Source organism: Balaenoptera borealis, assembly GCF_965194805.1.
Source record: "Balaenoptera borealis genome assembly, chromosome: 17".
NCBI classification, from domain to species: Eukaryota; Metazoa; Chordata; class Mammalia; order Artiodactyla; family Balaenopteridae; genus Balaenoptera; species Balaenoptera borealis.
This window is the reverse complement of record NC_138876.1, coordinates 50,431,535-50,443,166: the sequence shown is the minus strand read 5'-3', so window position 1 is coordinate 50,443,166 and position 11,632 is coordinate 50,431,535.

Here is an 11,632-nt window from a genome sequence, read left to right as displayed (position 1 = left end):
TTCTCGGTCTTTCCGAATAAAGTCATACTCCTTGCCTCAACACCTCATCTCTGATTTACTGGCCTGTCGTGTGGTGAGCAGAGCGAGCTTGAACTCGGTAACACTCCCGTGAGTGCCCACATCTCTTAGCCAAGATGGGTTCCAGCTAAGAGGTCTATGGGTAGCTTGACATCACTCCCCTTTTGACCTCCAAGGAGCTTTTTAGTTGGGAAGGTCTCCTTGACTTAGAGAATGAGGAATATGTGGTCTCTCATCTCTTATCTGGGCAGGTCTCAGCCTCTCCTATCTTCATCTTGGAGTATCAGTCCATAAGGAACAGACTCCAGCTGCTCACCCAGGGGCCCATCTATCACCTGCCTCAGTGCAAATTAAAATGTTCATGTATTCAGGTATCATCAGTTTTCTGGACAATTTTACAAATTCTTTAGTCCATTATCAAAAGAGATAAATATGCATTGTCTATACAAGCACAGCATGGTGAAAATGTGCAGATGTTGGAAAATTCAGATTAAATTTACTGTGCTGAAAAATCAAGCCAAATAACACAAGATTTGATGTGAAGTGAGGGTATTAGTATTATTTATCGAGATATTTATTCAGTTATTTATTACTAGGTCCTGTAGTATCAATGGTAATGAGGAGAGGTGTAATATCTGTCCTTAGGGTGCTTACTTTACAGTGGGGTAAAAAGACAACAAACAAAATAAATATATTAAATACTTACAGATTGTTATAAGAGCTTTAATGACCAAGAGGAAGTAGTAATAGTGAGTTAGCAGGGGAGACTTACCTTAAATAGAGTAATTAATAAAGAGGTGTCATCAAAATTGAATCCTAAATGAGAAGCAGGAACCAGCCTTGCTAGGATATGACCATTTAGTCTAAGAGAACAAGAAATGAAAAATCTCTGAGATGGAAAGAGCATGGCTTTTTCTGAGCAATGAGAAGGAGGTCTGTGTGACTGAAACAGTATACAAGATGCGGTAGTGGGGAACAAAATCATACAGGGCTTTACAAGTGTCAAGGAGGTAGAAATTTCCCCCTCTGCCCCTCCTGAGTTCTTGTGGCAGGACTAATAATAAAATTGACACAAGAAAGAATAAGAAAAGAAAAAGAAACAAATTTTAATCAGGTGCACAGAGGTCTCATAGAAATGGGACAAAAGAAGTGACCAAAGCAGGCAGCATTTATATGTTTTAGAAAAAGAAACAATGAATTTATGAGGACAAAGAAACTTAGGCTTTAAGTGCTTAATTAGTAAGGAATAGCAAAGTTTGTGCTTGGGTAGCAAATTAGTAAAGAAGTAAAAAGATTTGTTTATACAGGCTTCTCTGCCCTGAATTCCTTGATCTCTGGTGATAAGGGATTCCATCTCCAGATGCAGGGAGAAAACCTTTCACATGAGAGATTTATTTCCTGCTTTCAGGGAGACAGAGAAGAGGGTCAAAGTGCTCCTCCTGCATCAGCCGTTTTCTAAATAACTTTAATTCAAAATAGTCAACAGGCCATTGAGACATATTTTGGGGTGGCCTACTCTGGGCCCCAGTATAGGCCATGGGAAGGAGTGTGTGCATATAATCTCAAATGCAAAGGGAACTTTATGGAGAGTTTTTAGAAGAGTAGTCATGTAATGATTTGAATTTTTAAAAATCACACAGGCTACTACATGCAGGTACAGATTTTTAAGGAATTAAGAATGAAGGAAGGGAGACTAGTTAGAAGGCTATTACAGTACAATAATTCAGGTTGGGGGCTGTGTGACTTGGACAAAGGTCTTGGCAGTGAACATGGAGAGAAGTGGCAGAGTCAAGATATATTTTGGAGATAGAACAGTTGCCAAGAACTGTTTTTGCCATCTTCTTGTACCATCTTATGCATAGCATATTTTCCCCGCCTCTTCAACCCACAGGTGTGATTCCAGTACAAAATGGCTGGTCATTTTTCTATATGCTGTGGTAAACATGTCTCACCAAGAAGAAAAAGTCCAAATGAAACAGAACTTTACTGTACTGAATGGCGTCTGTCTCATAGTGGAGCATACGACTGGCTCAGGCATATTTGTATTCCCACAAGAGGGTTCTTACGTATACTGCCTCCGCTGGGCTTTCTCTGATTATTTGGGTCATTGTTGGACTTTTTTTTTTTTTTTTTTTTACTGTTTGGGGCTTTATGTTATGCATAGTTGGGATCATCCAAACAAAAGTCAGGGCAAGCTATGCATATATCTTGGAAACATTTCACGGATTTACTCTCCTCATCTGACTTTGGTAATCTTTCCTTTGGTAATCTTTCTTTTGGTAATCTTTCGTTGTGGTGCGCGGGCTCTTCATTGTGGCACGGGGGCTTCTCTCTAGTTGCGGCACGCGGGCTTATTTGCCCAGCGGCACGTGAGATCTTAATTCCCTGACCAGGGATCAAACCCACGTCACTTGCGTTGGAAGGCAGATTCTTAACCATTGGACCACCAGGGAAGTCCCTAATGTTTCAAATTTAGCCGAGGGCCAGTCTATTTGTGGAAAGTGGCCATTTGTTTTTCTGATAATATTAATTTTTTTAACTTAAGGTTTTTTATCTCCCTGAAATTTGTTTCATTCATTTATTTCATATCAATTTTACATATAAATTCTATCAAAAATAACTGGTAAAAAAAAAAAAATAACTGGTAACTTCAGGTTCATCACCTACTGACAGTTTATAGTTAAACTATAAATATATAATTATAGTTGATTCTGTTCTGTTCCATTCATTTATGAATCTTCTATGTGTTAAAAACTGTGGGGACATAGAAATGAAGTCTTGCTCAATTAGCTTATATTCTACTGAGAGTATAAAATATATATAAAAACATAATCAAAAATGATATTCCATCAGAAAAGTATAAACAAGTGCTATAATATTTCAAAGATGAGAGAGCTCACATTTGAATTAGGAATCAGAAAAAGTTTCTTACAGAAGGTGACTATCAAGACATACTTTGCAAGTTTGGATTTTGACAAACAGAAATATAAGGGCATATACAATAGAGCATTTCATGTGCAGAAAACATCATCAGCAAAAGTACGAGGATAGGAAAATGAGAGATGTATTCCATGTGAATGGTGTGCTTGGAGTTGTGCAACAGGGTAGACTTAATTTTTTCCACATAAGTAGAAGAGAAGACTGGTAGATCCAGATCAGACATTGGGACCTAACTCTATACATACTTTAGGATCATTTTCAGAACTCAACAAGTCTCTCGAATCATAGGGTAAGGAAGGGTAGAAAAAATAAAAATAGTATATAAACTACTATGTAACATCTATTTCTTTATCAGTAGAAAGTAGCTTCATTTTCTTAAGTACAAGATTTTTGTTTTTTAAACAATGGACTTTTATCTTATTGAGAGTTCTTCCTGAACACCGATTCTTGCAAGAACTTCTTCCTGTGAGGCAATTAGGATAATGCTGTATTTCAGTCACTATATTCATTTTCTCTACAGACACCTTAATATTTGTTACTGCATGACTGTGAAGTGGGGCCCCAGGGTGCAGGATATCTCCACGTATGCAAAGGTCTTGAGCCTCATCTTAATTATATTTGTGGGTGGCTATTTCATTGTTAAAGGTAAAATCAGAAGCTAGGCATATGTAAGTAAATAAACAACCACTAAATACCCACGGAGTAGTTAAATGGATATTAACTACTATATTATGTGAATATTAACCAGCTATATAATTCTTAGAGACTAAGCTAGAATGTTCTGTAGGCTTTAAGTTAACTAATATCACAGTTCAAAGAAAATATTATGGAGTCTCACTATGAAATGTACTGACCACAAAAAAGTAAATTCATCTAACTGTTCAGTGTTCAGTAGCTTTTTCAGCATAATTTTCTCATTTAATCATCAAAATCTGCCTGTGTTACCTAATGGCCATTTTAGGAAATCTAAATATAGTTTATTCATAAAATACATCGTTAACAGGTTTTTTTTTTTTTTTAATTATTCTGACTGTAAGGTCTGAATTTGGGATAGGCAAAATCAAGAATATCTACTTAAGTAGACAAGTTATATCATAAATATTTTAAAGATAAATATTTACAGGCAACATTGTCAAAATACACAATTAACAATGATTATTAGAAACAAATTTTCTTTCAAAAGTAAAAGGAGGGCTTCCCTGGTGGTGCAGTGGTTGGGAGTCTGCCTGCCAATGCAGGGGACATGGGTTTGAGCCCTGGTCTGGGAAGATCCCACATGCCGCAGAGCAACTGGGCCCGTGAGCCACAGCTACTGAGCCTGCGCATCTGGAGCCTGTGCTCCGCAACAGGAGAGGCCGCGATAGTGAGAGGCCCGCGCACCGCGATGAGGAGTGGCCCCCGCTTGCCACAACTAGAGAAAGCCCTCACACAGAAACGAAGACCCAACACAGCCATTAAAAAAAAAAAAAAAAAAAGTAAAAGGAATCTGTTAAAACATGATTTGAGAGAATGTCAAAAAGCACCAACAGTTGTCTGTGACCAAAAAGAATTTCTACAATTTGGGGCATAAAAGAGCTTAGTCATTTTACAGAAAAATAAAACAAAGCAAAACAAAACAAAAAAAAAAACCCAAGATCTAAAAATACTCCTTTACTCTTTATGTACCTGTATGTAATGATTTGCAGTAAAAGATTTAACAATATACTTTTATATATTTAGACATATACAGGTATATAAATACATAAATAATTTATACATATAAAGCCTTAAAATAGTAACTGAAAAATATATTAAATAAAACAATGCATATATATGTTTTCAATGTATATAAATATATTTTCCTAAATGGCAATTATGATATATATGTATATATATCATAATAAAGTTACCATTTTGAAACACTATAATAATTTTCTTAATAAACAAACATAAATATCTGCTAAAAAATAAACAACCTGTGGAATAAGTAAGGCAAGTATTGTTAACACATTACAGACCAGGAAATGAGAACTGGGAAGATGAAGTGATTAGGCCATGTTCAGGGCTAATCTTTATTATAGTGTCCTTGTCTTGTTTCAGTGAACTGAACTCATCAGTCATTATGGCATCCAGGTTAGAAATCAAATCGCTGTGGTCTGTTGATATTTTCAAAGCTAAGGGAAGTTAATAGCTTCTTATATTCAGTGGCACTAATGAACAACAGCCAAACCTTTTTGATTACCTCTTGGTCTTGCTTTTATCATAAACCTAGTTCAGGGATTTCAAATGCTAAAATTGGGACTCTGTTTGGCCAAGTTTTTCTTTCACTAGTTATGCATGAATGTGGCCCTTTTGAAATGGACTCTAATAAGTGTCAATCTTTTCCAGGTTGTGGGAAAGCAGCTCAGTAATGTCACATACTGCATAGTTTTTGGTCAGGATAACTGCAAATGATAGTACAAATGTGGAAAAGTGCTATGCAAATGAATCCAAAGGGAAAGAAGCCAACTAATGAGCACAGCAAAACAGGCTGTGAAAAATCTATAGTAATACACACCCGCTTCCCCAAAGTACTTGAAATTCCCATCTGTCTATCTACTTCAGATCCCTGATTGGCCACCTTAGCTGGCCTACAGCTGACTAGAATAAAGGTGGGCAATCAGAAAGCTGTTCTGCAAACTAATTGCAAAGAGAGAAGAGGAGATTAGAGTGTGGGTGTGCTTGGAAGAAGATTTTTGGTAAATGTTTCTAATTTGAGATGGTGAGTTGTAAGGATGGAGCAGTTCCCATGATCACTTGAGTTTAGTCTATTTTTATTGAAAAGGTAATAACAAATTAGTTTTGCTAATCTTATCTCATTTACTATAGCACATGCTGTAAAACTGTTGCTGCTGATAACATCATTATTTTCTTTGAGTTGAGTAAACCAGCTCAAAGTGACCTACCAGATTTATCCAAGATCATAGTAAGTAGCAGAGCTCAGGACTCAAAGTCATGTCTTCTGACTCCAGCCCCCATGGCCTTTCCACCTCATCATGGTTCCTTTTGCTAGTGGTGAATGAGATCCACTTCTGTCCAGTGAAAGATAACTGGGCTCCAATTTTTCATTTTCTCATGGTTTTCTTGTTTAGTGGTTGCATTAAATCTCAGCTGGCAGCACTTGCTCCTGTGTGCCACCCTTCTCCTTACTCCTACTAATAAGTGACTGAACAAAATTGCAGGTACAGGGGATTTCCTGTCCTACTATCTTGTTCCTGTGTGGTCTTTAGTTTTTCTGGAGTAATCAGAAAAAAAAAGAAGAAGAAGAAGAAGAAGTACCTCATTATGTGTTCCATCTAAAAATGTTTCTTTCTTCCTTGCCATGCATATTTACATTAGAAATACCAGTTTTTGTGTTTGCAGAGCATCTAGCCAATGACAGCTAGAACCTGTCATCCTTCACACCCATTTTTCAGGCTCTTTTATGTGGTCTTACAATAAGGGCATCTTCCCTGCAGTTTAGACATGATCACGGAGTGATTCACACTGGTCCTTCTTCTTCTCTTCATCGTAATTAAGTCTTATGTGTATCTTACAGAAACTGTCACTGGCAAGAATTCCTCCCGTTGAATTCATTTATTTGAGAATATTCACACATCTCCACCCAGTTTTAATATAAGCAGTGCAGGGGCCTATGTCCTGCTGAGTGCCAGAGGAGAGCAGCATCTTAAAGCTTCTTAATCTATGAAGGACCTAAGACTCTGGACCAGAGACTTACCAGAGACAAACAGGATGTGGATTCTGGACCAACACATGCTTTCCTCAAGTCCTCTGCACTCCCCTTCGATGGAACGGTCAGGTCGGCAGCAAGGTCACCTCTGATCTTCTTGTGTTCTTTTTAGGGTTTCAAGAATTTTGAGTTTGCAACCTTAATTATAGTATGGTCAGGCCAGCATTGTTTTTTCTCCAATAAATAACTATGATTGAAAATCTCATCCTCCCCTGCCTGCGCACTGATTACAGTAGCATTATCCTTTCTGGTTATACTTATTTTGCTGTTGTTGTTGTTGTTGCTTTAAAAATGCAAGAGTGAGGGAAAGGGAAGTGGGTATAGGGATGCTGATCTCTTACCCAGGGGACCATTCAGCTAGTTCTCTTCTAACCAAAAAAGGGGACAGTTCAGACATTCATTTGGCTGAATTCCTACTTTCCTATTATGGCTGTCCATGTGTTCAAAAATAAAAATAAAAAGCACAAAGACTTATCTTTGTGTGAACATTCTAATTTTCATTTCAGTCTCTTTGGCCCTTCTTGCCCTTCCAAGTCTTAGGGATGGACCCTCTATCACAGTTAGGAAAACTCATCTCTTTGCATTTACATTTGAACATCATTACAAAAATCATTACCAATTAGGTAAAAGTTAGATATATTGCTCTTAGCAACTATTAAAAAGAGGTTATTTGTTTTTTCCAATATATAAAACTAAAGTTTCTATCCTATCCAGTTTTTTACATATGAAGATTTATTTCTATGAATCATTGCAAAGGTAAAAATATATTTTCTGATTGAAAAATATTTGTTTCTTGGAAACACTATGAATGGAGGATTTTAATATCTTTTAGGCTGATGTAGTTTGCCTTTATGGAAAACATCAGTGATCACTGCTTTAAGAATCTCAAATTCATAATAGTTACCACTTATTGGGTACTTACTATGTGACAGACATAGCAGTAGAGGCCAGGATTTCAGAGATAGGTAAGATGCAATTCTTTCCTCAAAGAACTCATGTCTAATAATAAAAACAATTTTAATTTGGAGGTATTTAGGACCCAACTATCAGTGCAAAATAAGAATTGTCTAGAGTGTAGGTATAATAGTGTGAAAGGGGTACAGAGTTGGCTTGGGGTAATCTTTAGAGAGACCACCTTCCCTAGATTCAGCTTCAAAGTTCGGTAAATGATGAAATACACTGACAGTAAAAGGCAGTTTAGATAGAACCGAATATGTGCAGATCATTTGAAAAAGTCCCTGAAGATTAAGTGAGAAAAAGAAACAAGCATTGCTAAGCATTGTATAGAAGGAGAGACATCCAACAACTAACAATTACAAAAAGGCATGATCATATTATAACAATGTGAGCACAAAATCGAAAAGCTGCATAGAGGAGGGCACTTTACTCAGCTCTGCAGATTAGGAAGGCTTCCCAGAACAGTAATGCTCTAGATGAGTTTTAATGAATAAGAATCTTCCCTGTGGTCAGTGGAGTGGGGAAAAGAGACAGTTAACAAGGAGAGATTATATATGAGAAGATATTGGACTTAGAGTGAATAATTTGAACTTAGTTGTTCAGCATTTAGTATGTGCTAGACACTGGATGTCATCACGAGATGGGGTGAAGATTGACTTTGGACTAGACATACAGCAGCCAGATGGTCTTTTGAAAAAATAAAGCACATCATTTTACTCTCTTATTTAACAACCTCCAAAGTAAGGTTGATTTTGCAAACAAAATAAAATCCAAATTTCTTAGCACGACCCACAATGCCCAACCTGATCAGGCCTTGACGATTTCTACAAGCCGTTCTCCTGCCACATTTACTATACTCCAGTCCCTCTGGCCATCTTTCTATTTTACAGTACAAATATTTTGCTTACCCAGGAATTTGCATCTATTGCTCCCTAGACTGCTTATTCCTCAGCTTTTAGGTCTTAGCTCAAAAGCTTGGACAGATTTTTTACCTTAAGATAACAGCCCTCTTTCCCCAACCTACTGCCCAAGACCATCTCTGTCTTCCTGTTTTACTATATCATAGTATTTATTACAACCTAACAATGTCTATTTATCTGCTTTGTCCTATCTGTCTCCTTCAACAATACTGTAAGCCCTTTGGAAACAGAGACCTTATCTGTCTCTTAGATACTGCTCCATTCTCAGCATCTAGAAAACTTGGCATTATCTGTTGGATAAATGAATGAATAACCATCATGAGAGTGAGTAAGCTGAGGAGTGTTCATGATCAGGAGAAATGAGATTTAAAGGGTTTTCCAGTAGGGTTTTCCAGAGTAGAAAACTTAAAGGCTGAGTTGATGAAGATATCCATGAGGAACTACATTATTAAATGTCCTTAAGAAAGGATCTTAACATAGTAAACATAACTGCATTCATTGCGAATGTATTCATTGTGAAATCCTAGAAAATTATACCAATTAATTTAAAATTTCATCTGTGTAACATTATAATGTATAATGTATAATATATTCTTTGTTTTGGTGGGGCAAGGTAGCTATGATGTATCTTCTGGTAGAAGGCATCTTTCAACTCATTAACTATTATTCCTTCAGGTTCAGTCAGAACCTGACTGGTTCTATGTCAGGTTCTCCATTATAGGATTAATGTACTTACTTAAGGAAAACACAGCCTGAAAGACCACGGCCAACCAGAATAAGTAAAATATACACTATTAGGAGGTGTCTCACTATGTTGTTCAAGGATTTTTCAACTAGTATATATTTATACATTACTTATATGGTTTCTTGTGAAAATCATTTAAATAAAAGAAATAACTTATCCCAAGCAAAGACAACTTTAAAAAATCATTCTTTACTCAACACTTACATATCTAGGAATTTATCCTAAGGATAAAATTTAACAGAAAGGTAAAGATGTATGTGACAATATCACTATATCTTTATTGTAAGAGCAAAATCAAACAAAAGAAAATATTCATCAATTTGATGGAGAATTATATAGCTAATAAAAATGATATCCATATAAAAATGAGAGCCATATAAGAGAAATAATTTATGACAAAATATTTAAATGAAAATAACATAATACAATATAGCATTAATTATACAGTATGTTGGGTCAAAAATAGACTTTGGAATATGAAAATACTGTTTCAAATCACATTTAGTTGCTAATGAACCATATGACTTTGGGCGTGTCCTTTAACCTTACTAAGGTTTTCTCATTTGTGAACTAGAAATACCAGTAGTGCCAATTCTATCTCATAGGAACAATTTTTTGTTTACTGAAATTCAATTGTTATAAAAATTTTATTGCAATTTCCGACTCATGTGAAAGTCAGCAACTCTCAAAAAATTGTCACCTTCTTTGCAACGCACTTTATATTTTAGATTTAACTTTTACATCTCATCATTGAAATAACCAACAGAACCTGCTACTGTGTTGTTAAGTGCTTTGCAGGACTTGATAACTATACATTCTTCCTGGTAAATGATACATAAAAATTAACTAAAAGACTAAGTAATAGAAGTCAAGTGCTTAGAGAAGCCACGGCTCTCATTTTGTTTTCTTTCACTGCATTCTTATTTGCTATCATAAGCCATTTTTCTTTTTAAAAAAAAAGTTTCATTCAGAAACTTAATTAAGAGAGGTAGAGTATGAAAGAAAGAAATAATAAATCATATAGAAGAGGAAAAGAAAGAAAATGAGTGAAAAAATATTTGTAGAGAGAACAGATGATATCGATCGATGACATGGAATAATAAATCTATGTATAATTTTCACAGATGGCTATGATTCTGGATGATGTGATATGTTATCTATGAGCAGCATTTAAAATACTCAGTAGTTTCATTTCAATTCAGTCATTCTAAATGTATAAAATTTAGAAATGCTAAGATAACATGGCTTGCTGTTTCTGGCTTTCAAATTTACACTGAAGGCTGCAATACAAAATATATTACCAAGCTTACTAGACTGCCCCTTGCTTTAGTGATAGAAGGCTGTGGATGATACCATGTTTGGCTACAAGCAGTAACTAGTTTATTTGTTCCTGCATCATTAGCAGCACTCAATGAATATTATAAATACCAACAGTCATTTTTATTTCACCTTTAAAAGTTTATTGGGAGATTGTCTTAAAGATGTTTTTGTTTATAATTGGTGTTACAAATTTGTAACATTGTAGTAATATATCTTAATCTATTTCAATCCAGATAATTGAGGGTGGGAGGTAATGTGTCCTTTAAATGTAAGGCACAGATAAAATAATTTTAGTTTCCCATTCTCTTGATGCTATTCATGACCAAATGAAGATTGGGCTAAAGATTTCAGTATTGAGGGGTTCTTATAGACAGTTAAGAGTCAAATCTTTATATGGCCCAATTTTCCTGGGTTTAGGGTCATCTTTAATGTCACAGTCAGCTCTGAATTTGTCACTACACAAGTGAAACTAAATCTATAATTCTTGACCCATTGTTTTTATCACTAATATGACATGCAGCCTTGTAGTGGAGTACAACAGGGAGACTATATGGGAGCAGTTGTAAGCATTTTACACTGGGAAAATAGAGCTAGTGGAATAAAGAGTAAGTGTCAGAGAAAACAGGGCAACTGGTAGCTCCTATATTTACACAATCTTTTTTTTTATCCTTTTATCTCTAGCTAAGTTTTCTTTCCTTTGGTTTGTTATTTATGTATCCTCTTCCTGGTGATATTCCCTCTCTATACTTACACTGGGTCATTTGTAGAGAAGTGGATGGACCTAGAGTCTGTCATACAGAGTGAAGTAAGTCAGAAAGAGAAAAACAAACATTGTATATTAACGCATATATGTGGAATCTAGAAAAATGGTACAGATGAACCTATTTACAGGGCAGGAATAGAGATATAGACGTAGAGAATGAACATGTGGACACGGAGAGGGGGGAACAGGATGAACTGGGAGATTGGGATTGACATATATAC